This window comes from Dama dama, chromosome 30 (assembly GCF_033118175.1).
Source record: "Dama dama isolate Ldn47 chromosome 30, ASM3311817v1, whole genome shotgun sequence".
Lineage (NCBI taxonomy): Eukaryota > Metazoa > Chordata > Mammalia > Artiodactyla > Cervidae > Dama > Dama dama.
The window spans coordinates 23,505,713-23,533,381 of NC_083710.1; the positions used below are offsets into that span (position 1 = coordinate 23,505,713).

General features: G+C 41.2%; 1 long non-coding RNA gene across 3 annotated transcripts in view; it reads left to right on the forward strand.

Moving 5' to 3' along the window:
• Positions 1-25,492, forward strand: part of LOC133049134 (uncharacterized) — a 110,233-nt gene extending 84,741 nt beyond the window's left edge. For 2 of the 3 annotated variants that reach the window (XR_009691226.1, XR_009691225.1), the window contains exons 3-4: positions 22,254-22,343; positions 24,267-25,492. This is a non-coding gene — a long non-coding RNA (uncharacterized LOC133049134). Of the gene's footprint in view, positions 1-20,928; positions 21,001-22,253; positions 22,344-24,266 lie in introns of those variants that run through there. The other variant, XR_009691227.1, reaches the window with a different exon arrangement.
• The last annotated feature ends 2,177 nt before the right edge of the window (positions 25,493-27,669 follow it).

Consider the following 27,669-nt stretch of genomic DNA (forward strand, 5'->3'; position numbering starts at 1 on the left):
CCCGCCCCTCCCCTGCCTTCTGTGCAACTTTGGTGGTGGTGGTTTCCTGGCTGGGTCGTGTCCACCTCTTGGGACCCAATGGGCTGTAGCCCGCCAGGCTCCTCTGTCCATGGGATTATCCAGGCAAGAATACTGGAGTGGGTTGCCATTCCCTTCTCTAGGGGACCTTCTCAACCCAGGGATTGCGCCCACGTCTTCTGCACTGCAGGCAGATTCTTTACCCCTGAGCCACCAGGGAAGTCACTCTAGTTGTTCTTTTGAGCTCTTATCATATCGTGTAAAGGTGATGAACTCACCATGTGGCAGGTATTTGCTGAGGTATTATTTCAGGTATCTGGGGGAGACCAAAGTGAACACAGGCACAAAACCACACATTGGAAGCTAGTTGCACATGGTAATTAAGTACATTGTGATTATAAGCATGATGGACAGGGTGCTTTGAGAGCAGGTAGCAGGATCTCACCCCATTGGCAGTTATAGAGGGAGTGCATCTTAGCTGCAAGGAGGGTTCGGGGGAGTCCTTGGGGGTGAGGAGGTGGGAGGGGCATTTCTGGCAGAGGGAATGGTGTTGGCAGGTGTCTGAAGGGCACAAGGACTTGGGAGGAACTGAAGGAAGACCCCTGTAGTCCTGAGGTGTGGGGGCAGGTGCCGGGGTGGAGGGTGAAGATTGATGTGCGATTAAGCTGGAGAAGTAGGAAGGGGCCATTAGGAAGTCACTGAAAGTTTTTAAGCCTGGAGGTGTCTTGTTCAGAAGTGGATTCAAAAAATACTTCTCTTTGCAGTGTACAGAATGGATGGGGGAGCAACAGTGGAGTGGGGAGGCTGGGTGGGAGGCTAATACAGGGGCTTAGACAGGGAGACTGTGGTGAGAAGCAGTGAACCAAGTTGAGAAAAAACTAGGAGGTGGAATCAACAAAAAGCTTATGCAGTGATAAAGAACATAATTTATACATACAAAAAACATAAATACACAGTTTTACTAAAAGATATCAACACCATGTATTTGTTAAAAAGCAAGAGACAAAGCAACAGACCAACAAACACAAGGAAAAATGAAAACCACTGCTCTGATCTGAAAAACCAAAAGTCCAGATAGAATAATGAAATGCTTGTTAGTTTTTTTTTTCCTAAGGCACAGTTATTCTTTCAAAATAGCCATGACAGTGTTTTCCAAAAAGTTGGCTTGATCCTTATCAAATTATAAGATTTGTCACATATGATTTGTGTCTGTTTTCCACTTTGCCAGTAGCTTGGAGAGTCGTGATGTGTCTTACGAAGTTAGACTAGAGAGAGTGCTGAGGTGAAAACAGCTTTCTGAGGCAGGCCTGGCCCAGCTGATGGGGTCAGTGCCCAGTGAGACAGCTTGGGGACCCGGTCCCAGCGAGGGTGTTCAGTGACAAGGCAGGCCCCGGGGCAGGGCCAGCTGTGACTGCAGACAGACTCACACCCACAGCGTCTACAATACCCACAGCTGCCGCCGGGCTGCATTACAAAGGTGTCTCGGCAGAAGCATTTTGGCTGTCTGAAATACGGCCTTCACACAATTCTTAGACTATATTTTACAAGTTCATTTTCTAACACACAGGCACACTTTTATGGCATCTGGGGCATTTTGCTGAATGACTTGGTAGTACACTGCTGACCAGACAGGGCATTTCCAGATTTAGATTATAAGAGAAAGAGAGCAAGTGGTAAGTTCAGCTGCAGGTCAATGGACACTTGTACCACACAGTTCCCTCCCCAAGCACTGGGCGCCTTTATCCCAGGGCGACGCATACTGTCAAGCACATTAGACAGAGATGGTCCTGGGTGGTTGCTTTTATGACTGTTGGTTCCATTTGCGCAGGGACTGTGTTGTTATCACATTGTAAACATTGTTCTTAATATCAAAGAAAGACTGGGTGGAGTGTCAAGAAGCATCATGCAAAAACTGTATTAGAAGTGCCAGTGGTTGGTCTTAACTCTATTCCTAGCATTGATGAGCCACAAGAGGCAAGTGCTGCTTGTGAAAAGCAGAGATGGTGACAGAAACCGATGTTTATTGATTTTGCTTCAAATTGTGTCCATCCTACATTTTTTTTCGGTTCTTGGTGATAAGAACCGAATAATTTGGGTTGGGATAATTTGAAGGGGAATAATGATGTTCCCTGACAGATAGCTTTCTGAAAGAGCTCAGAGTTCATCTGTTATTCCACATGAATCAAAGTCTCTCAAAATTTTTCCAATTATGGTCACATTTACCATTTAAAGTTTTTGCCCAATTTGTCCAGTTTGATTTTTAAAAATGAGGGAGGATTGTATGTCAATTATATCTCCATTAGAAAGAAACGAGTGAGGATTAAAAATCAGAGTAATATTAAAGATATAAAATAATTTTATTTTTTCTATTTTATAACATTTTATATAACTCATAAAACACTGCTTGTATAAAAATTCCCACAAAGTTGCTAGAGAGTGTACAATTTCCAAAAATGTCCTGGGTTTTTAGAAAAAACTTTATTATTTTTCATAATTTATTTAGTTATTATTAGTATTTATTTATTTGGATGTGCTGGGTCTTAGTGGCAGCTCTCGGATTCTTCAGTCTTGGTTTGAGCATGGGAACTCTTAGTTGTGGCATGTGAGGTTTAGTTCCCTGACCAGGGATTGAACCAGGTCCCTTGCATTGGGAGTGTGAAGTCTTAGCCACTGGACCACCAGGGAAGTCATAGCTCATTTATCTTTTAAAATGAGTCTAAGTTTTCCTTGAGGCCACCTGAATGTGGTTCAGTCTTTAGAAATTATCTTTCACAATGACATCTGCCTGTCTGGTTGGTGAACAGTGAAAACTGGCAGCATGAGGGATAAATAAATCTTACTGGGAACCGAATTTAGCTTTAAAATTTGGTTTTAAATCATAGAGTGTTTTAAAGATGGCTACTTCCTTGTTCAGTCCAGGTTACCCCGGGGCAACCATCATTACTTCCATTCATTCAACGCATACTTGCCTATATATGTTTAGTCTCGCCTTTGGTGAGGTTTCCTTTAAAAAATACTATAACTGTTATGGCTTACTCTTTGGATGTCACGAAACAAAACGCCAACTGCACAAAACCTACCTGGGTCCTCTGAGGTTGGAGTGAAACAAAGGGGGAGGTTGTGAAACCCGGCCATGTGCCTGATGACTAAGATGGAACCCATGTAGGAGTTAAGTCAGTAATAACATGCCTCTTGCTGCAGCTCAAGTTGCCTGCAAACCCCCCACGCTTTTTAGCAAATATTACTTTTAATGTCAGAGTGCACAGAGCTGTTCTCGAGGGTTCGGCTAAATTTGACTCTGTGGGAGAATAAACCTAGAATTCCAAATGTGGTGATCCCAACAGTGTATGTGATGCAAGACCAATTTTCCACTTGTGCCGGGTGGGTTTGTTCGAATCTCATACAGAAATGAGAGATGCCAGACAGAGTGTTGACTTGCCCCAAACATAAGGTAGTAATTTAGGTTTTATTTTAAATAGGCATTAGAGTCCGGGTAATCCAAAATTTTAATTTAGGAAGGAGCCTGGGAGAATAGCAGAGGACAGGAACTAGGTGGCCCTCTGATGAGGGGCGGGGAGTGGAGGAGTTGGAGGCCTCACAGGCTTCCATCCGTTTCTGGAAGGGTTATTTTGTGATACACTAGAGGCAAACTCTAAGTCTGTGTCTTAACATGAGTCTGTAGCCAGACCTAAAGGAGGTTCTGGCATTGTGATTTGGAGTGGTAGTTTTTTTCTTTAATGTGCAGATGATAGAGTGACCTTTAATGGTGAAAGCATTGTAAGCTGACTGTGGTGTTTTGACACTGACCCAGTTTCAGCAGTGACCAAATCAGGGTGGCCAGGGAGAAGGGGGCCTTGGAGAGCAGCTTGAACAAAATAGGTCAGATGGCTTTCTCCCACCTTTTCTCAGACACTCACAATGGGCTTTGCATTCTTTACGCAAAGCCCAGGGGTTGCATGAAGAATTTTTGTCCAAAATGCTGCTCTAAGCAATTTTCTCTTGGTTCAAGCTGGTACTTGTGATGCTGGGTCATTCTCTTGGTTTGTGGAGGATGTTTGGTGTAGTCATTCAATAAATATTTATTGAGCACATGCTATATCCCAAGTACTATGGAGATGGCTGAGAATACAGCAGTGAATAAAGCAGAGTGTCTGTTCTCATGAAGCTTGCTTACTAGTGCAGAAAAGCCTGAGTTCAAATCCTGACTCCATCAGTTATTAGCTTGTTGGGTTACTTGGCTTTGACTAATACATTATTGACTGGGGATGTATTAGTGTGTCTTTTGTCATCTGATAATTATTGACTGGAGACGAATCTGTGTTTCTAGAGAGTCATACAGTTAAAATCACTGTGCAGTGCTTAAAATTGGTCAAAGGTTCAGTATACAATTTATGATTGTCATTATCATTCACAGTTTGCTCCATTAGGTTTTTGTTCCAACCTTGCATATATTATATACATAAAATTTTCAAAAATGATGCATCATGAAATTTTGAGTGGAGAAGAATTTTTTGGTGAATTTTAAGCAGATACTTTCTCTGACTGCTCGAGTGACATATATACTAGTATCTCAGAAGATGGTAGTTCTTCAGAATATAGTTCTGATTCAGACAATGTGGATATTAGACCACGAAAAAGACAAAAAACGTTAGTGATGGATTCTAATATGGAAAGTGAAAATGAAATTCATGATGCTGAAGAATGCTCCTTTGCTTCTACAGAAGAGTGAACTGAAGACAATATTTCATGAAAATCAGAAGATTTTTCAGGTATTTCAGGTTTAGTTATTGAATGTAATAATCTGCAAAGTGTTAGTGAAATAGCAGAATTGTTTTTTGGCTGGCCAAAATAAAAATCGCTGGCCACAGGTGTCACATGTGTGTGCTAAGTTGTGCATTTCCCAGGTGGTGCTAGTGGTAAAGAGCCTGCCTGCCAATGCAGGAGACATAAGAGACGCAGGTTTGATCCCTGGGTCGGGAAGATCCCCTGGAGGAGGGCATGGCAACCCACTCCAGTATTCTTACCTGGAGAATCCCCATGGACACAGGGATTAGTTTCTGCCCAAATCCCCTAGTCAATAATGAGTTAACTTCTCTGTGCCTCTGGTTTCCATATTTGTAAAATGGGATGACAAAATGCTACTTAATTCGTAAGGTTGTTTTGAGGATTAAATAAGGTATTTCATGTAAAGAACTTACAACAATGGATACACCATAGTAAGAACTAAATCTTAACAGTTACATATCAAATGAGCTTTAGCTGCTGTCTAAGGGAAGCGCAAGAAAGCATTCATGCATCTGGTTAGTACAGACAGGGGTTCAGTTGAGGCCTTCCGCTGCATGTGGCTATTGGGTGTGGAGTTCAAAACTTGTGAAAAGCAAAGGGGCTCAGAAACTCTCACTTAAGCAAACATTAATTTGAAAAAGAAGCTTAAGTGGAAAGGCAGTATAGAAATTCATGGACTGTTCTTTCCACAAGGCTTCAATGATCACAACTGTAGTTGAGAAATCTTGCTTGGAATTAGTAGGTAATAAAAATTTGGACCCCTTTAGGGGAGGAGATGCTCCCCAGCCCCAGTGAAAGACACATTCTGTGGACTTGCTGGTGGGCCACCTGGTCTTCTGAAACATTGATACCACACTTGTGCTTTGTGCAGGGGAGAGTGATTTGGTAACTCAATTTTTCTATGAAATCTTGAGAATTCTGTAATTTCGAATCCTGGTGTTAGTATAAATCAGGCTGCTTGAGCTCGCCTATCACTCCACTACCTCCTAGCTCAGTTTCTTTATCTGCAAAACAAGGTATGTTCAAAGAGAAACCTTTGGTTAAAGCGATAGAACTTAGGAAGCAGTTCTGCATGAATAGATGCCCACACAGCCAGGATTTTGTTTAGCAGATGGCAAAGCACGTGTGTCACTATCTTGCTTCAAGGCGATACTGTTCATACCTGGAGTAGGTTCTGATGGACAATGTCAGTCTTGTTATGTTGAGAGACGTGACATTCTTTAAATAGAAAGCCAGTTGTTTGCCTCAGATGCTTCTAGTTTGTTATGGTTTTCTCCTTTGAAATGTCCAAATATGGTTCTGGGGAAAATGGGTACAAGTTCTTTCTTTTTGGAGCAAAGGCTTTTTGGAACAAGGGCTGTGTTACTGATGAAAATGTTATATTGGGTCTCATGGCAATTCATTTATTGCTTTCTTGACCTTGTGTCATCCAGGGAGTGTCAAAACCACATGGTGCTTCTGAGCCCTACGATTTTTGCAGTTAAGTCTCTGATTTAGCTGACAGATGTTAAAACACAGACACAGCCAGCTAACTCCCCAGTGACAACACAGATGCAGAAACTGAAAAAAATGCAGTTATTCTAACTTGGGGAGGGATTATACTGATGCTCCAAATTTTCCTACTGATAGCCTTTACATTTTTCCCTCCCCGGTAGCCTGATATGGGTTAGGTTAGGGGACACTGAATCTCTTTCCTTTTTGTTGATTCCATCTCCCATCCATACACCTAAGAAACTGTGCAGATCTGAAGGACCACAGATCAGGAGAATATTAGCAATAATATTGGGCTCACGTCTCTTTTATGGTGAGCCCAGCTCTGGCTGAGCAACCTTTGGCTTTGAAGAGAAAAACAAAAAGATCTTTGATCTGAAGGGAACTTTCCTTGGTGCCTACCCAGTTATTTTACAGATTAGCAAAGCCCACAGTGACTTTCTCTGGGTCCCAAGTGAGACTAGTGGACCCAGAACTAGAATCAGGTCTTCTAAACTCCAGGTCAGTCATTTCCCATCGAATCTTGCCCCCTTATACATCCTCAGCCTTTCCTCCAGCCCCCACCTCAGGTTTCCCCTTGAGATCAGTGTTGGGGACCAGGGATGCACAGTGGAGGTTGAGATAGGACCTCTGTTTCTGCCCTGCATTGGGTATGCCTCATCGCAGCCCATTTCCTTTCGGGAAATGCTAACCACAAGAATGGTTAGATTTTTTTTTTTTTTTTTTTTTTGACTGTAGAGCTAATTTAAACCTGTGAGTTGATAAATGAGGAAACTGAGACTCAAAGAGGGGGTGTAACTTACTCAGATTTCCACAGTTCTCCAGGAAGACAATTAACAAATATTTATGGAGCACTTATGATAAGCCAGTTTTGTGGAACCTGCTGGGATTTGAATGAGAAGAAGACAGATGTGGTTCTTACCCTGGAAGAACTTACTGTCTAGTAGCAAGATAGTCAGAAAACAAACAGCTACAAATGGGAAGAATTTTAGGAAGGGAATGTGCAGGGTCCTGTTGAGAACTTCATCTGGTCTTTCAGAATGTTAGTGGAGAGTTAAAAGAGAGGGAACAATACCTTTGAAGTGACCTGCTTTCTTGCCCTATTGAGATATTTGAATCAATCAAAATTCTCTTTCATGTAAGGTTGTTCTGGCACTTTTCAGATCCTTTCTATCATTACCCTATTATTTACTACACTGAAGCATTTCTTCAAATTATGGCCTCACCACAGGTCACTCTAGGAGAAAATGAGGTAGTGGGGGTGGGTGTGCAGAGCTCATGGGGAACTGAGGCCCAGTACACTCCCGAGGGAAGCTGCTGTGTCCTTGGCATCTGGTTGCCTCTAGAGGAAAAAAAAAAAAAAAAAAAACACAACCTACAAGTCCATTTATAGATTTGTAACCTTTGCCAATTACCTGTATTTTCCTGTATTATCATGTACTCTGGTAAAATGGCCCCTTCTGGCTCCCAGACCTCTTTTCTCGATGTTCTCAAACTGTGGAACTTTCCTACATGACAGCCATTTTTCTGGCACCAGCCCTCTCTCCCTGTCCCCTCACCCTCTTCTGCTCATTTCCCACCTCTTCCTGGGCAGCCCCACCCCTTCCTCCATCAGCCGCCCACAGTCCTTGTGCACCAGCTGCAGCTGGTTTTGTATATGGTTACATATTTAAAACAATTTGTGTTCCTGTCTGTTTTCATTATGTGCATCCTTTCTTCTTCTCTGGATGACAAGTGTCCTGGGAAGAGGGTTTGGGGCTCGCATTTCCTTTAGGGCTTAGATTACCAAGAGAGCAGGGGCTGGGGGAGTGCATGCCAGGAGAGCCGTGGACAAGAGCAGTTGTCTCAGGCAGGACAGCAGGCTGAGACACTGACTTGTCGTGTGACTTTAGACTGGGTTTCAGCTCCCTTGTCTATAAATACGTGAGAGCACAGTGCCTTCACCCCATGGGATCTAGTGATGGGTCCCCTAAATGGTGTAAAGCATTCGGACTGGATTGTAATGTCCTGCTCTCAGACCCTGCCGGGTATGTGGAGGGGCCAGGAAATGTGACAAGAGACTTTTATTTGAGTTGGCTCTGGACCCAATCCTAGTCTTTGCCAGATGGATGGACAGTGTTGAGTGACCCAGATGACACAGTCAACATGGCTATGGGTCCTGGCAAGGAGACCCCTCAAATAAGAAGACAATGTCTTGGAAAAATTTTAGAATTTGATATATGTGTAATAGTTGATACACACACACACACCTCTATCTGTGTGTATGTATCTCAGTACTGTGCATTGGTCCAGGACCCCTGAGGGTATTAAATCCTCAAGTGCTCAAGTCCCTCATATAAAATGGTGTAGTATTTGCATATGATTCAGAAGCAAAGGAAAGCTTGATTCTTTGAGCCAAGACTGGAGGGGTACATGCTTGTGTTCTAGAGAACATGCTTTCCCTGCCAGCCTGTGGGCCAGGTTGCTTTATAGAGTCTCGTCAGTGGGGAAGGGTGGGGATTATCGCGAGGCAGGCACTGCTCTTGGCTCTGGATCCAGTGCTGGGGCAGCATCTCTGCACACGGCCCACCACCGCCGTCTTGAATTGTACTGTCCTGAGTGGTTTCTGCACGTGCCTGCCCAGCTGAGGTGTGGGTGCAGCCATTTTGCCTCAGGAACTCTCTTCTGAAGTGCCAAGTTCAAGTCCTCTGCATGTGGCGGCCTATGAGCAAGTGAAACTCGACTAAGCCCAAAGGAAAGAAAGGTTTGACTTTATTAGTCACCCAGATTCTCTTTTTATTTTCAGGGAATGGTTAATGGGCTTTGCCAGTGACAGGTTTGCACAGTTAGCAGCATTATTCATAATATCCAAGAGGGGGAGACAAATCTAAGTGTCCATCAATGGATGCTGCTACTGCTGCTAAGTCGCGTCAATCGTGTCCGACTCTGTGCGACCCCATAGACGGCAGCCCACCAGGCTCCGCCGTCCCTGGGATTCTCCAGGCAAGAACACTGGAGTGGGTTGCCATTTCCTTCTCCAATGCATGAAAGTGAAAAGTGAAAAGGACATCACTCAGTCGTGTCCGACTCTTAGCGACCCCATGGACTGCAGCCTACCAGGCCCCTCTGTCCATGGGATTTTCCAGGCAAGAGTACTGGAGTGGGGTGCCATTGCCTTCTAGGATAGACATGGGCTTCCCATGTGGTGCTAGTGGTAAAGAACCTCCCTGCCAATGCAGGAGATGTAAGAGACGTATGTTGGGAAGATCCCCTGGAGGAGGAAATGGCAACCCACTCCAGTGTTTTTGCCTGGGAAATCCCATGGACAGAGGAGCATATCATAGAACATTAGTCAGCCTACAACTTGATGAACCTCAAGGACATCGTGCTGAATGAAACAAGCCAGTCACAAAAAGACAAATACTGTGTGATTCCTCTTGTATGAGGTACATAGACAGAAAGTAGAATAGTGATTGCCACAGGCTAGAAGAGGGGAGAATGGGGAGTTACAGTTTAATAAGGTGGTGAATTTTAGTTTTGTAAGATGAAAAGAATTCTGGAGATTGGTTGCACACAGTCTAAATATACTTAACATTATTGAACTATACACTTATGAATAATTAAAATAGTAAATTTTATATTAAGTTTATTTTATCACAGTAAAGAAAAACAAACAAATAAACAAAACCCTCCAATGCCCAGGTTGTACCACAGACAAGTAACATCAGAATCTCTGTGAGTGAACCTCAGGCTTTGTATTTTAAAACTTTCTCTAGGGTTAAACCAAAGTGGAGAACCACTGGACTCCAGGCAGGTAATCCAGGCCCCAGGTCACTGCTGTTATCCAGGGGTGCAGTGGGAAGGAATGGAGTCACGGGATAAAACAAATTGCCTGGTTTGGAGAGAGACATTGTCAGCATTCAGTGATAGATTAGATATGGGGAAAAAGACAGAGAACGTAGAGAGAGGTTCCCACTAACTCAGACTAAATGATGGATTTGTAGAAAAACTGACCATTTATCAGGAAGTGTTTGGGGAGGTTTTGGGGGAATGATGATTTATTTGATGATTTGGTGATATACTCGGGAAGAAATTTCTTAGGGGCAGCTAGAAGTTTTCATACTCAAAATAATTTATCCATTTTCTCCTTAGAAACCAGAGTTCTATTTTTACATTAAAAATTAATTTTTATTAAAAGAGGACCAAAGGCAGAAAAACTGCCCTATGGCTATAATGTCTTCAGGAACCAGTGATACACCTCTTATTTCAGAGCTCCTTTTGGCACAACTGCTGGGGAGCTGTGTCCTTCGCTTGTTTTTCTCCTCCCTGCCTCTGAATGTTCTATGCAGCTCCTTTCTCAAGACCCCAGTTACATGTGGTTGCCAGTTCCTCCCACCTTTCTAGAAAGCTCATAGTCATCAAATTCACATTAGGGCAATAGAAACTTCCCACAGTCATTTTTCTGGCAGCACTCACATTTGAAAAACAAACTGAATGGCGAGAAGCACATTTAATGAAAAAGAATAAAACTTGAATGATAGCATTGCAAGGAGAAATTTTGTGGAAGAAATTATGGTTCTCTCAGGTCTCCAGAAAGCAGCTCCCTAAAGAAGCTGGTTAGATGTGCAGACCGAGGTGAGTGGGTGGGGGATTCAGTGAATCACATGCAGCTAGAGTGGTAGATAGTCGCTAGAAGGAGGTTACCGACTCACCTCGGTGATCTAGCCATAGATATGATGGGGACAGAAATCAGTGGGACATTAAATATAGCATGTTCCTCTGGCACAGAATCATATTTTTCAAATAGCTTGGAGTCGTGCCTCCCTGCTTTACCCCAAGTGTTCAGGAGACTGAAAATTTGAGGAAGGTCTCAGAAACTTTCCCTCGCATGGACTTGGAGACGCCTTTATTACAGTGCCCACAATTGCATGCTGTGACTTGTAGCCATTGCCATGTTTATTTTGGACAGGTTAAGGGGGGAAAACCCAGGCTACCCTGGCGAGAAGAAGAAGGAAAAGAGTCAGACAAAACTTCTGGAAAAGCTTGCAGTGGTGTTGAGCTTTTATCTATCTTTCTAGTTCAGTGTCTGGCACATGTAGGTAGTAAATAGACTCTGTTGAACGAACGAAGTCATAGTAGAAATAGTTTCTGCATGATGAATTTTATGGTTGTAATTTTGTTGTGCTGTGTGTGGGTGGCATGTCGAGGGAAAACCCAGAAGGCCTGGATTCCAGTTCTAGTTGTGTCACTAATTAGTTCTGTGATATCGGCTCAGACACTGGCTTCTCTGAGCTTGTTTCCTTGGTAAAGACGGGTCAGTGAAGCTATGTTTCTCACTCCCATGGTAGTTATTCGCTGTTAAATGAGATAAAGTGCATGAAAGTGATTGGAAACTCTGAGGTGCTCTACAAATACAGAGTACAATCATTGTGAAAGCACTTAGCTTTGTAGAGGATTGTGTGAATTAATGTGTATTGATGAAGAAACATGTTTCATTAGGTAAAAACTGAAAGTAAAACTCGTATATTTTAGAATGTGAATATAAATGCGCCAACTTGTGTAGCACTAATTTCAAGGCGTAGTATATTAATTTCAAGTAGGACATTTATGAAAAAAACATAAAAACAAAACTGAGATGTTAAAAATGTTCAACACTGTTGCCTCTAACTTATTCTCAGAGGCAAACATTTTTACAATTCTCATGTAAGAAATTTACATGAGGGTTAAATACCCATCAGTTGTTGTGTTAGTAACTCAGTTGTTTCTGACTCTTGGCCACTCCATGGACTATAGGCTGCCCAGCCCTTCTGTCCATGTGATTTTGCAGGCAAGAATACTGGAATGGGTAGCCATTCCCTTCTCCAGGGGATCTTCCCCGCCTAGGAATCAAACCCAGGTCTTCTGCATTACAGCTGGATTCTTTGCCATCTGAGCCACAAGAGAAGCCTATATACCCATCAGTATCCATGACCAAATACTGAGATCTTGCCATGTACACCAGGTAACAGAGTTATGTTTCTACTGCTCTTCTTGGAGTAATCACTGGTTAATTTGACTAATGGTTGCTAGTCTTCCCAAGTATGTATATTTGTGTGTGGTGTGTGTGTTGAATAGCACAATAGTTTCATTAGCCTGGCAAAGTGCTGCATCCACGTATTTGTAGACAAAGACCTTTTTGATGTGTTAATGATCTTAAAAGGCTTAGTGCCACTGGGAACTGTATGCAGTTTTTCTTTATCTAATCTTAATCTTAAGTATTTTCTTGGATGGCCATTGAACCTAAGTTTAAGGTTAGCTGGATGAATAAGGTATTACTGTATTCTCTTCAAAATAAACATGGCTTTGTTACAGCAACAGCAAGGTGAGCTTTTATTTGACTTTGGCTAAGATGAATTATACTTAAACATTTTGTAGTGTTTTATAAAGTTTGGCTTCTCTATAGTATATTAAAAGATTTATTTAAATATTAATGATAAATAAAGTGACAAAGCGTCTTGCACTTTTTTGACGATTCCCATTTTTTCCCCCCAAATACATCTAAAGCTTTATCTATCATAATGAGAGTTAGAAAAGTTGAGTGACCACTTCTTTTTGCAAACCAATATATCCTTGTACAGTAATTTTCTATATTACATTTTGCAGGTACCATAATCTTGGAAAAGTAGTGATAAAACTCAGATACACTGCAAGAAAGAGTGAATAAACATGCTAAAGATGATACTCGCTTGTTATATACATCTGGTGCTTATGTACTTAAACTAAATAGGAAAATCTTACTCATCTCGGTAGAAAAACAGGGTAAAGATTACAACTGGGGGACTTCGTGATATTTTGTCTGTGTGCAGTTTGTCAAAAGGCAATTTATCTAAAGCTGGAAAAGGATATGGTTTGGCTGACTAAACTGTGGAGTGATACAAATGATACGTAACGATAAAAATGCTCAGGGGAATTTTCGGGGCGCTCAAATCAAGTGTACAGTACTGTGTGGGTGTAAAGAGCAGACTTCTTTCTCTGCTTCTCTATTTGCACCAGTTTTCAAAACTGTGAAAGTTGCTGACATTTTATACCACATGCTGGACCGTTAAATCACAATTTTCGTGGTCACTTGTGAATATGCCTGGTGGTGGAGGGAAAGCTTGTTTGTGCTCCCCGGGGCAAGCGTCTTTCTCAAGTGCCCCTCCTCTTTTTAAATTGCACTGGGTACTTTTGTTTTGGAATCCAGGGCTCTCTAATCTGAGAGTGACTTGGGAGCACTCTGGAGCTACCTTGTTTTCATAGATGTTCCCTGAAGGAAGGCTGAAAGTATGATTCAGAAACACGAACCTTCCAGTCCTCAAACAAAAATGATCTTTCTGATCTGTGTGCCACAACTCCTGAAGTTCTGACCTGAAGGGATTTCTTCCTCCCCAACACTGGGATTGGGAAGTCCTGAAGATATTTCAGTGGGGCTAGTTATTTAAGCTCATTTTCTGTCTCATCACTAAAACGGGGCTACTGATAGTTACTGATAAATGACCAGTAATTGGTAAAATGATACTAGTACTTAAAATGGGGCTGCTGACTCTTATTAAAGTGGGTTTTGTGGCTATCAAATGAAACAGTGTGAGCCAAGTGCTTGATGTAAGGCTAAATAGTAATAGTTGTAGTTATTATTATTTTTCTTTTTGTTGGAAGGGAGGAAAAGGAGGAATAGGCCACTAACATAGTAGGGGATTTTTCTTCTTCCCAGTTACACCCTGGGAAGTCACAGAATTGGTGCAGAAGAAAGGTTTTGTCCATCATGGTCTAAGAGGGCTTCTTTGGGGTTTGTTTGGGAGGATCAGCAAGAGAAACCCCAAATGATGTGAAGAGAGAGGATGTTGGAGGGTACCACATTCTAGTGTGTTCTTTTGTAAGGTTCTTTAACTTTTCAAAGCACCAAGTCATCTGCTGATTTGTTTTCACAGTGTATGGGTAGAGTTGGCAGGGTAGGTGTTCTTACCCTACAAGGGAGGAAACCAGAGTCCTGAGAGGTAAAGGAACTCACCTTTTGTCATACAACAAGTTAGTGGTAAAACTGGGATTAGGACCCCAGTCTCAGATTCTGAGCACATCACCCATTCACTATGTGACATCCTCAAATTCAAATGACCTTGTTCACAGGTTTGTGTTCAGACCTGGGTCCCAATTGATGAGCCTGTTATTGGCAACCTGCAAAATAGCAGGAATGACAGATATTGTAGATTCATGGTCCAAAGGACCAGTGTCAGCTAGAGATAGCTGGAGTAATAGCACCTGAGCCAGGTGAGTTTTCATTTCCTGGCTGTGAGGGAGGTTTCTACCTGAACCTGGGCCAGGCAGAGTCACTGACAGGGGAGATCTGACTTCAGCCCAGAGCCCTCTCTAACAGCTTTGCTGCAACTGAACTTCAGAGTCCTGTGACTACGCTGAAAGGAATGAAAAGGAGGTGCTGGTAACATCGAGAAATGTCAGGAAAGTGTGATTCTGACAGCATTCCATCAGCTTTTCTCTTCCTTTCCTCTTTTTTTCACTCCATTTATACAAAATAGTTCTGGAAAATTAGAGAGAGACTCTATAAATGTTAAGCCTTTGGGTTATGACTTGAATTGCAAAGTCCTTGGGGGCATTGAATTTCCAAACATTTTGGGGTAGCTGCAAAATTTAATTTTAGGTAGAAAAGAGTTAACTGAGGGTCAATGTAATTCCCAAATCATCAGTGTGCAAATCATCTAAGTGTATGTGAAAAATTCAACAGCTTAAAGGTAATTTTCTGGGAAAGTAAAAATAATACACTGGTATTTAGCCAGAAATAAGAATTTGGAACATTTCTTTATGCATAGGAATTCTCTAGTAGGCAAATCATAAGTTAATGTGGAGTATTTATAGTTTATTTATTAACTTAGGGCTTCCCTGTTGGCTCAGACAGTAAAGAATCTGCCTGCAGTGTGGGAGACCCGAGTTCAATCCCTGGGGTTGGGAGGATCCCCTGGAGAAGGGAATGGCAACCCACCCCAGTAGTCTTGTCTGGAGAATCCCATGGACAGAGGAGCCTGGTGGGCTATAGTCCATAGGGTTGCAAAGAGTCAGGCCTGACTGAGTGACTAACTTATAGAGAAGAGTCAAGGTGGTATAGATAAAACAGATATTTTAAAACTAAAGCATATGAACTCAAGACAAAAACTAGAAAGAAGAAAGGAAAAAGCGTCATAGAACATTAGTGAGAACTCCTGGGTGTGGAAATTCTGACTGAGTGTATACAACAAGTGTGTACTTGAATTTCCTTGTGGCCTGAGAAAAGCTGGTGCCAGAATGAACTGGATAGCCCTCATTTCCTCTCTAGTACTAGAGTGCCTGTTTCATTCGTTCACTCCCTCACTCCCTCATTCGCTCTTTTCAATGAAACTTATTTGATCTGTCTTTCATTACTGTGGCTCCATGCTATGCACTAGAATATGGCAGTGAACATGATCTAGAAATAGTTATCTTCATGGAGCTTATAGTTTTCTTGGGAAGGCATGTAGACAAATTATTACTATATGATAAAATGGGTACAGATCTGCTAGACATGCGGAGAAGTATAAAAACATCCAATAGATGCATTTAATTTTGAGTGGAGGTTAGGGAGGTTTCTGTTACTCAGTGAAACATTTTAAGCAACTCCACCTTGCTAGTAACAAATAGCTTGCTGTTGGATTTCAGGACTACTTTTCAAAAGCAGAGTCTGATTTATTTGCACACGACTTAAAAACTAATGAATTGAACCAATGTCAACAAGCACTCTGGGCTTCCCTGGTGGTTTAGTGATAAAGAATCCATCTGCAATGCAGGAGACGCAAGAGACTTGGGTTCGATCCCTGGGTTGGGAAGATCTCCTGGAGAAGGAAATGACAACCCACTCCAGTATTCTTCCCAGGAAAATCCCATGGACAGAGGAGCCTGGCAGGCTATGGTCCATGGGGTCGTAAAGAGTCGGACACAACTGAGCACAGCAATTACTCTACTGTTTTTTATTTGGTGATTTATGGCTTGAAATAGGGCCTGCCTTATTGAATGTTTTCCTTCATACGTGATTTCTATCCTGTTTCTGGGTCCCTTTGCTATCTCTACAGATACCTTTAATAAGAGAGTTTGGCTTAGTCATAAAACCCTGTTCTGTTAGTTTACCCCAGTCTTGAATGATAAAATAGGATGAGCTAATTAATCAGAATATTAATACTCCCAGGACCCTTTGGAGAACTAACTAGAGTTTTAAATGCAATTTGCAATGTAGGGTGGTACAATAAAAAGCTGAAAATCTTTGTTTTGAAAAATAGTATTATATGATACATGTAAAATATTTTGCTGAACCATCAGAAGAGTTCAGATTTTATAGTATAGAGCATTCCTCTAAGGTAGAGGTGGAGTAGTGTATTTAAGAATGTGGGATAAAGTCACGTTCTGGTTCTGCCTCTTTCTAGTCAGGAGAACTCGGGTAGGTTATACAATCTGTTTGTGCCTCCGTTTCTTCATCTGCAGCATAAGGATAATGATATTTATCTTGTACAGTTGTTACGAGGGCTATATGAAGGGACCTAAGAACTCAGCCCAATGCCTGGCTCTCACAAAGGCTCAATAAATGTTAGTTATTCTTAATATTAGGATAGAAAATGTAGGGTTTTGATAGTATTTTAACTTGCTATAATATTTGAATTGGAATCTACAAAAGACATCTCTTTTAAGAGGAAGTAGAATGAACAAAGGCCAAATGGCCACAGTTTTGTTAATCCAGAGATTCCACCAAGTCAACATGAATGAGGAGAAAGGGTTATGAAGCAAACATCTACCTTGTTCTTGTAGTTTTCGTTATACTGAAGAAGTCAGAGAGGCCCAGGATTCTACAGAGAAGTGACCTTTGAAAGAGGCAGGACCTGCTGAGGCATGGAGAAGCTGTAGGCATGGTGGTTAAGGGCAGACTCTAGAGCCAATCTCAACCCCAACTACACTTGGTACCTGTGTGACCTTCGGCAAATCACCTAACCTTTCTATGCTACAATTTCCTCCTCAGTAAAAGAGGATGATGAAAGCACCTGTGTCATTGGATTCTGGTGAGGATTAAATGAAATGCTTGAAAAATGACCGAAACAGTGATGGCCTGTCACTCTCAGCAACATTAGCTACTACTGTTCGTCTGACTAGGATGTAAACTCTTGGCACAGCAAGTACTTTTTGCCTGTTTTCTTCTTTTCACTCATGTGTCTCCAGGACTTGAAAAGTGCCTGACATGGTTGCTGCTCAGTAAATACTTGCTGAGTGAGAAAATATATGAAAGCTCTGTTAGTCAAATAAGAAGATCAAAAAGCTGGGCTAAAATGTTGAAAATAATTGAAGCTAGGTGATGGGTGCATAAGGATCTATTAGATGATCCTCTCTACTTTTTGTTTGATTGAGTTGATAATAAAATGTAAAAAAAGAGACTGAAAGGGAAAGTGTTAGTCGACCCCACCAGGCTCCTCTGTCCATGGAATTCTCCAGGCAAGAATACTGGAGTAGATTGCCATTTCCTTCTTCAGGAGATCTTCCTGACCCAAAGATCGAACCTGGATCTCCCACATTGAAGGCAAATTCTTTACTGTCTGAGACACCAGGGTAGTAATTTAAAAAAAAAAGACTAGACTGATATAATAATTGGACAGAACCAGGCATTAAAAAAACTTTTTTTTTTTTTTGTTTTGTTACAGCTTAAGAAAGTAAAAAGACATACTGTAAAACACATGCAATGTTTTGAATATACACTACAGTACTACTAGAGACTGGGGAAACTGTGTTCCCCAAAGGACATTTGTTTCTCTTTTAAGGATTCTGATGGCAAGCAAGAATTTAGATAAAAATTGACAGAGCTGATCTGTCAACTGGCACAGTTCTTTCTTATCATTACCCTGTCGTCATACACCCGAGGGGCTGAAAGGGACCTTGGAGGTGATTCGTCTGCCTCCCTTGGAGGTTACTCAGGTATCTGTCTGCATTGTCCACTCCCTATTTCAGCACTTTAGCAGCTCCCTTCGCTTCAGGCCAGAGGTCACCATCCCCTCCTCTAAAGTCTCAGGAGACTCCTGGCCCTGACACAGTCTTCCCTTTGGACTTCTGCCCAGATCACATTCCAACCCTGTCAGTTCTCCTCTTGACTGTCCCTTCTCATCTTGCCCCATTCAGGTGTAATAACCTGGCCATGGAACATACAGCCTAGTGCTGACGTGACTTTATGTGGGATACGGCCTCTGGGAGCTGCCCATGGTTCCTTGTGATAGCTCTGGTGAGAGGACTTCCCTTTGCAGGAAACTTTGTTCGGGCCCCCAGGGTTACTGGTCAGGACTTTCCTCCTGGCCTCTTGCCCCTTGGGAAGCATTATCATAGCAGTGTAAAGAGACCCATTTTAATAGTTCTTAGTTAGGGTCTGTGGAAAGAGAACTCCATAGTCACCATCCTTGAGTTTTCAAGGTGGGAAGCATGGAAACTTTGGAGAGCATTTTTGGTAGCACATGAACTTATTTTAAATGCGATACAGTTGATTCTTGTTATTCATGGGAGTTCTGTTCTGTAAAGTCACTTTGAATGCTGAATTAGTGAATACTAAACCATTGCTTTTAGGGGAAACATGGGGTTCGGTTCCTACCAGTCTGTGGTCACAACATTTTTGTCATCAGTCAACACAAAACCTTGTTTTAGGTGTATTTGTGTTTAGATGCCTTATTTACTATATTCATTAGCATTGAACTCACAGCCGTCAGCGCTGTAACAGAGGTGTGAACGACTTATCTAACACTGATCTGTCCTCTGGGAGCTGCATCACAGCCTTCTCGCACTTAGAAACACTAGACGGCACTTCAGCTCTATGTTTGGGGCCATGTTACACAGCGAAATTACCAACAAAAAGCACAACGATATGAAAACCTGGCACTTAGCTCACCTTGAAAAGGACACTCTTTTATACCATAAGAATTGAAACAAGACGGTAGAGCGTGACCTTGTTTGACCCCAGCTGGGAATGTGTGTGTCAGGCAATACAAAATTTTCACTGCTGCTCATGTCTTCAGACAACTGTGAAAGTGCTGTATTGCTTTTGGGCTTACAAAGAAAGTGTAGCAAGTAGAAGAATTTGCAAATATGGAATCTGTGAGAAATGAGGATTGACTGTATATCCATGAAGTTTGTGCAGTAGGTCATTATATTTAATAAAACAAAACATGCAATTTACTACATGTGTGTTACAAAATATTATATGTAGTCATGTAAAATCATGGTTCTTCATTCCATATCTTTGATCCAGGAGATCTGGAATGAGAAAATTAGATTATAAGATGAGCTAAAAAATTTTAAAGATTTATATGATCTATTAAGCTTTAAACCTTTAGGCTATAGATATTATTTATATACATTTTATGTATTTATTATATTATATCATGTCATATTTTGTCTTCTGTATAGCTCACTAGCTTAAAATTTCCTTTATTGCAGTGGAAAAGGTTGAACTGAGACAATTTTCAGTGATTACCTGAAATATCATGTTTATACCTAAGAGTATATTAACATCTATTTTAAATTATAGCTGGCTTACAATATAATATTAATTTCAGGTGCAACATAGTGATTTAGTATTTTCATAAATTATACTTCATTTAGAGTTATTATAAAATATTGGCTATATTTCCTGCATTTTACAATATATCCTTGTATACTTATTTTATACATAGTAGTTTGTACTAAACACCGTTAAGTCTAACCTGAACGTTTTTCTCCTTCACCTTGGTAAGGCATTATCAGTAGGAGGTATCTATTGTTATTATCACTCCATAAAAATCGTTTCTAAATTTATGTCTCTAGTATCTTTGAAGGACAGAGAAGCTTCACATTTAAGATATTATGACAGGAAAGCTGCTGTAGCTTTAAGTGGAAAATGACCCATTCCAAGGGTCATGGTCATATGGAATATATTAGGACCTTTCACTGAGAAGGAGAGGAGGGTTTTGGCTCTCTGGATTAGCAAATCAGGAGATAGAAAAATGGAGGTTTTAGACTAGGAAGGCTTTCTAACTCTAAGCAGCTAGCGGGTGTGTTTTTGCTTTCCCAGTCTTGGGAGTCAGCCTCTTGTAACTCAGTTGTAGGGTGCTTATACCACTGTTACCTCATCTTCACGGATGTAGCTTGATGATGGAATTTGGGGGATGACTGGACATTTTTTAATGCATGTTGATTGCGAGAAAGGTACTTTTTCGGATCCAGCGGTGCTGGAGGCAGTGGTAGGAAAAAAAGCTATCCAGGAAGATAAATCAGAACAGTGTATACTCTTTTACCCCTGGGATCCAAAATGTTCCTGAATATCACACCAACAAGGCAAATAAGAGATCGAGTGTCCATCCGGACACTAAGAGGAGGGGACAGACGTCATAAAACACCCCAGCTGGCCGGACATGAAGGTAGGCGCACACCAGGTGTGCGGTCCTTTAGCCTTGTGGAGTTTAACTTGGTCTTAGGCATGTGTTACAGGAAGTGTGGTCTAGTGGACTCAATGGGAACCCTCTCACTGGAGGGGCATGTTTTGCGTGAACGTGTCTTTACACAGTGGAGAATGAGGAAGTGATTTATGAAACAGTTAAGCCTCAGGTGTGTGGTTCTTACAGGGTACACAGCGCAGAATGAAGAAGCACAGAGGAAGTTGGGGCGAGGAGAAGGAAGCTTGGAAGGAAGACAGAGGTTGGCTTCGAGTCCGATTCACTCCCGGTGGAGTCACTTGGCACGCTGCGCACATTAATCACTGCACGTGATTTCTCAGTTGGGTGCTGGGCACGACAACGGCTGGGAGCCGGACCATAGTTCCTTCAGTGATATGTCTTCTCTCAGCCCTCAGTGTGTGGTCAGACTCACTGCTCACAAATTCCACCAAAAATAGTCTTTCTTTTTCACACTTAAAAATTCTTTCCAAGCAAGTGTTTCCTTTTAACATTCCCAAAGCACATTGACTTTTTGAGCTTCGTGTTGCTTCCAGCTCTGTCAATGTCAGAGGCTTCCAATTAGTCCCAACGTCTCATTGCTGTTTTCCCTTAAGAAGTCCTGATGGCATTGCCCTGACTTAGGGTTCAATCTGCTTATGCTTATTGCAGTGCTCATTAGACTGGCATTTCCACCACTCTGTCCCTCTGGTCTTCGTCTGGGAAATGCTTATGATTAGCATGGGGATCTTGATGGTCATTCTTTATCACCTTCAACCCATCAGTTATGAAACAGTTATATCCAGTTAAAAGAGGAAAAGAGTATTATGGAGAGGAAGGGGGGCATTAGATATTAAAAGTCTCGAGGAAGGGAGGCCACAGGATGAAAACCATTGCATATTAAGTTGCTCAGCCCAGTAAAAGTCACAGGAAACAGCAATGAACTGTTACAGAAAATTCTTTTGAGCTGTCCTCAGCCCATTCTCTTCTGCTTCTGTTGGTGTATTTGGACAGACATGTGCCTCCACACACATGTCCTGCCCTGATGTGTTTTTTTTTTAATAAACTTTTTATTGTGTATTGGGGTATACCCCACTAACAATGTTGTGATAGTTTCAAGTGAACAGGGAACGGACTTAGCCATACATAAATATGTATCCATTCTCCCCCAAACTTCCCTCCCATCCTGGCTGCCATATAACATTGAACAGATTCCCCAGTAGGTCCTTGTTGGTTATGCATTTTAAATATAGCAGTGTGCACATGTCCATTTCAAACTCCCTAATTCTCCCTCCCCGCCATCCTTCTACCTGGCAAACTTAAGTTCCTTCTCTAAGTCTGTGAGTCTGTTTTGTATGTAAGTTCATTTGTATCATTTCTTCTTAGATTCCACATAGAAGGAATGTCATTTGCTGTTTATCCTCTGTCCGTCTTACTTCACTCAGTATGATAATCTCTATGTCCGTCTGCCCCGCCCTGGCTTCTGACTTGGTTTTATCCCCTGACATTATGTTCTAGGCCATCTTTACATCTTCTTGCGTGAAGGTTCATGCCTGACTGCTGGTTTCAAGTCCTTCTTATCATCCAGGAAGGAAAAGACCTGATTAGGTAAGGCAGTACCCACTCTTCCACTTCCCTCCTTTTTTGCATCATTTCATTTTCATTTCTCTGTCTAGCACTTAATATTTTCTAGTGTAGTTATTAGTTGACTGGTTTATTTTCTGTCTCCTCCAACTAGAATGTAATTCTATGAAGGAAGGGACACTGTCGTGTTCAGTGTGATGTGATCTCTAGGGCCTGGAACTGTCCTTGGCACAAAGAGCCTGCAGGAAATACTTCTTGACTCAGTGACTATGAAATGATGAGAGAATACTTCTGCATCTTGTGTTTTGCATGTATGCAAGTGCTCAGCAAAGTGACTGGCATGTAGCAGGAGTTCACAGAGACTCTCCCTTCCCCTGCTCACTCTAAGATGCAGGCTCAGTTATAGGCTTGGGGTAGTAGGATCACCATATTGTTGACTCTTTACTTTTAACTCACTTAATTCTGTTTCTGAGTTAGTTTTGGCCTTTGGCACAGGCCAGGAGGGTGCAGTGAAAACAAATGCACCTGACTGCTAGCATGGGGAATCTTGGGTTGCAATCTTGGTTTCAGCTCTGACTCACTGTGTGAACTGTGGGCAACCTACTTAACCTCTCTGATTCTGTTTTCTTCATCCATAGAATGAAGAGGTTGGATAGATGATGCTTAAGGTCCCTTGCAGTTCTTGCATTTTATAATGTCACCTATTTACCTTTCTTTGAATGTGAGCACAGACTACTCTCTTCATACGAGAGTAAACATACTTGCAAGGTGTTCTGCAACCCTTCACGAAGTGCCGAAAACACTCAAAGTGTAGGATCGCTATGAGTATGCACCACTCTTCTGTTTCCTCAAAGATCTCAGATCACACATTTCTCTGCTATGCGCTTTAGGAGTCTTTGTACTTGAAGTGGATTTAACAAATCACCCTTTATATTTACATAGCATTTTCATTGGAGGATATCAGTGTTTCTGTACAATCTGTCATAAAGTGCTATTGTTTATAAAGAAGTAAAAGGATGAACTGCTTGAATTCTTAAGGGTCATCTATACATTAGATTCTGTCAGTGCCACATGTTAGAAGTCCGGAGTTACAAATACATTTAAAAATTTTTAATGCACTACATAATCTCACCAGAAGCACCTGGTTACTACATGGGTTAAGAATATCACTTGCCAAAATGTTACCCCATGTTTAAGTGGATCTGCTGAGTGTGCTTCTTGACACCTTTATTTACTCTTCAGTTGATTGCAGTTTGAACCCTTTTTGATTCTCTCAACCTGCTCTTGTTTTTTTTTCAATGTTTAATTTTTACTTTTTATTGAAGTATAGTTACTATGGTACTATATAAGTAATAGGTGTAGAATATAGTGATTCAAAAATTTTAAAGGTTATACTCCATTTATAATTATCATAAAATATTGACAACATTCCCTGTGCTGTACAAAATATCCTTGTAGCTTATTTGATACATAAAAGTTTGTGCTTCTTAATTCCCTACCCCTAGGTTCCCTCTCTTGCTTTGAAATAGGTGCTGCCATCTAAAAGCCAAACCTGCAGTCGTTTGTTACTCTGTATCTTATTTGATGGACCCATGACAGGCTTCCCTGTGCCCTCACTATGTCCTACTTCGTTCTTGCACTGAATCCCACATCCATGCTTTGTATACTCTCTTCTCTGCCTAGAATGTTCCCAGCCCAACCTGCCTGGCAAACTCATGCTCACACCTTTGAAGATGTGGCTTAAATATCTCATCCTCTTTGAAGCCTTTCTGACCTTCTCTTCCTATTCTGGGAAGAACTAGTTTTCTCTCCTTTATATTAGCATTATGCCAATACATACCAAAATTACAGTATTTGTTCTCTATGGAACAACAGACTGGTTCCAAATTGGGAAAGGAGTATGTCAAGGCTGTATATGTTCACCCTGCTTATTTAACTTATATGCAGAGCACATCATGAGAAATGCTGAACTGGATGAAGCACAAGCTGGAATCAAAATTGCCAGGAGAAATATCGATAACCTCAGATATGCAGATAACACCACCCTTATGGCAGAAAGCAAAGAAGAACTAAAGAGCCTCTTGATGAAAGTGAAAGAGGAGCATGAAAAAGTTGGCTTAAAGCTCAACATTCAGAAAACTAGGATCATGGCATCTGGTCCCATCACTTCTTGGCAAATAGATGGGGAGACAGTGGAAACAGCATCAGACTTTATTTCTTTGGGGCTCCAAAATCACTGCAGATGGTGACTGCAGCCATGAAATTAAAAGATGCTTGCTCCTTGGAAGAAAAGTTATGACCAACCTAGACAGCATATTAAAAATCAGAGACATTACATTGCCATCAAAGGTCCATCTAGTCAAAGCTATGGTTCTTCCAATAGTCATGTATGGATGTGAGAGTTGGACTATAAAGAAAGCTGAGCACTGAAGAATTGATGCTTTTGAACTGTGGTGTTGGAGAAGACTCTTGAGAGTCCCTTGGACAGCAAGGAGATCCAATCCTAAAGGAAATCAGTCCTGAATGTCCATTGGAAGGACTGATACTGAAGCCAAAACTCCAATACTTTGGCACCTGATGTGAAGAACTGACTCATTTGAAAAGACCCTGATGCTGGGAATGATTGAGGGCAGGAGGAGAAGGGGACAACAGAGGATGAGATGGTTGGATGGCATCACTGACTCAATGGATGTGAGTTTGAGTAGGCTCTGGGAGTTGGTGATGGACAGGGAAGCCTAGCGTGCTTAAGTCCATGGGGTCTCAAAGAGTTGGACATGGCTGAGCAACTGAACTGAACTGACAGTTTTTTGCATGTCTGTATTACTTACTGAGAATTCATTGTAGATAAGGATTTGTCTTTTCAAGTTTTATATTCTTAGGCATAGCCTAATGCTTTCCATAAAAGTTTGTTGAATAAATGAAGGAATGAATGAATATATAGGATTTAATTTCTGGCCCCAAAACCAAAGTTATAAAACGATCTTGATTTGTGTATATGAAGTACTTTTTTGAATGGCTTTCTGGGTAGTCATGGGATTGAAAGGTAAGTTCAGAGGATTTTATGAATCCTATGAAGGATGTCTGTAGTTAATCACGGCATGAATCAAGTTTTGCTTTTTTTTAAATTAATGCATCCAATTAAGAGATGTTAATTAGATTAACCTACTAGCAAGGGGAATAGAACTGTTATTATGATGATTGATTTTTCTCCATCATAAAATGTAGCTTGCGTAGTCTCTAGACACACTTATGAAGTGAAATTTGTGCAGCAGTCTGTGAATTGATTGAGTTGGCAAAGCTTCAAATACATTAAAAAATATGGCTGTCATTAATTTTTTACTACTTTTTAATTTTTAATTGAAAAAATGATTTAGTATCCAAATTAAAGAAAAATGTAGTAGAGAAATAAAGTTACTGTAATATCTGTCATTGTAAGCAACAGATATTTTAATTGTTTCGTGTTACCTTCACATACATTCTTATTTTCAGGCAGTTGCAATTGTGGGATGTTTTTTGTTTGTCTGAAGACTCTATATGTAGACATTTAAGATGGATATATGGCAATATTTACCAAGAGACATTTTTACAAATGCTAGTTTCTTTAGCTAGAAAAATTTAGCTAGCTAAAATCTCTAGGTTCTCAATGATGTAACTTGGGGAAAAGAAAATATCTCTGAGAGCCAATAAGTTTGGTAAGTTGTAAAAGTAAACACCTTCTTTTACTGTAGGATTTCCCAAAGGCTATAATATTGTCAGAGGCCTTAATAAAAAAAAAAAAAGATAGTATGACACATTTTCTTCATATTAATTTTAACATGAAAACTTAAAAAAAATACACAATAAAATATCTGTTCCACAGGTAAGTGCTTAGAACACACTTTGGAAGTCAACGATGGGTAGTCTTCTGTGTTGCTGTTGTTGTTTAGTGCTCAGTGGTGTCTGCCTCTCTGTGACTCCATGGACTGTAGCCCTCTAGGCCCCTCTGTCCACGGGATTCTACAGGCAAGAATACTGGAGGGGGTTGCTGTTTCCTTTTCCAGGGGATCTTCCTGCCTTGGCAGGCGGATTCTTTACTGCTGAGCCACCAGGGAAGCCCCATTTTGTGGTGTTGCTATAACATAATTTATTAGCCCAGTCTTCTACTGTTGGACAAAGGTATTCAGTCACACTTGTGATAAAGTCCAAGATCCTTAACATGGGCTATAAACACGTGAAATCTGGTCCATCTTGGTTTAACTCCTGTCACTCTTCTGCTTAACTTCTGTGCTCCTCCCACTTTGGTTTCCTTTAGTCCTTGAATTCACTAAGCCCTTTCCCATTGCAGGTAGGGCTTTTATACATGCTGCTTTTTGACTTTTATATATAACAGCACATTTATCTTATTTCCTTTTATTGAGCCATTTACTAATTTACTACCAATATTTTCAGGAAACATAATTAGTAACCTAGAGAAATAGAGCACTATTGGTTTCATCTTCTACCAGCACTCTGTTGCATGGCAATTCCCTGTCTTTCCAGGAATATCCAATTGTGTTTCATGATTATGGGTGTTTGCCTAGCAGAACCAAAAGAGAAAGGCCCATAGTAGATCACAATCCCAAATATCAGTAACTTTCAGACGGGTTATTTTGTTCTCTTAGTTAATAAGATTGTCAGTGTTTTCCTTTAAGGGATTTTCAGAATATATGTTTCACGTTGTAGCTCATGAGGACTTTGCTCAGTGTGACAAGGAAGTGGCAATTTGCTCTCTTCCACACTCTTGAAGGCCTATGGTGCTATAAAGGAAGTGAGGGGTGACTGTTGACCTACTTAGCTTAACCTCCCAAGAATGCAAAATGAGACCTGGGGTACACACATGTTCCTCAGCATTTTGCTTCTAGGCAGTCATTTTATCATTAAGTAGGATGAAAGCATAGAAGAAATGTTTATCAAAAATGTAAGTAAGCCCAAAGCATAGAAGGAGGTTTTGGCCCAACCCATTGATTTTACAGAGGCAGATCCTGAGCTGGGGCCACTGAATGACTTCAGAAGATACCACTCATATAATGTGATGTGAATGAGGTTTCTGGAGCTGTTCACCTTGGCAGCCCCATTCAGAGAAGGTAAGAGATCTGTTGGAGTTTTATTTGTGATCTCAGGCTGCCACTCTTATATGTTTGATGACAGAATCAAGAATTAAGCATTTAAAAAATTTATTTATTTTAAATTGGAGGATAATTGCTTTACAATATTATGTTGGTTTCTGCCATACATCAACATGAATTAGCCAGAGGTATACATATGGCCCCTCCCTCTTGAACCTCCCTTCCCCCTCCCACCCCAGCTCACCCCTCTAGGCTGTCACAGAGCC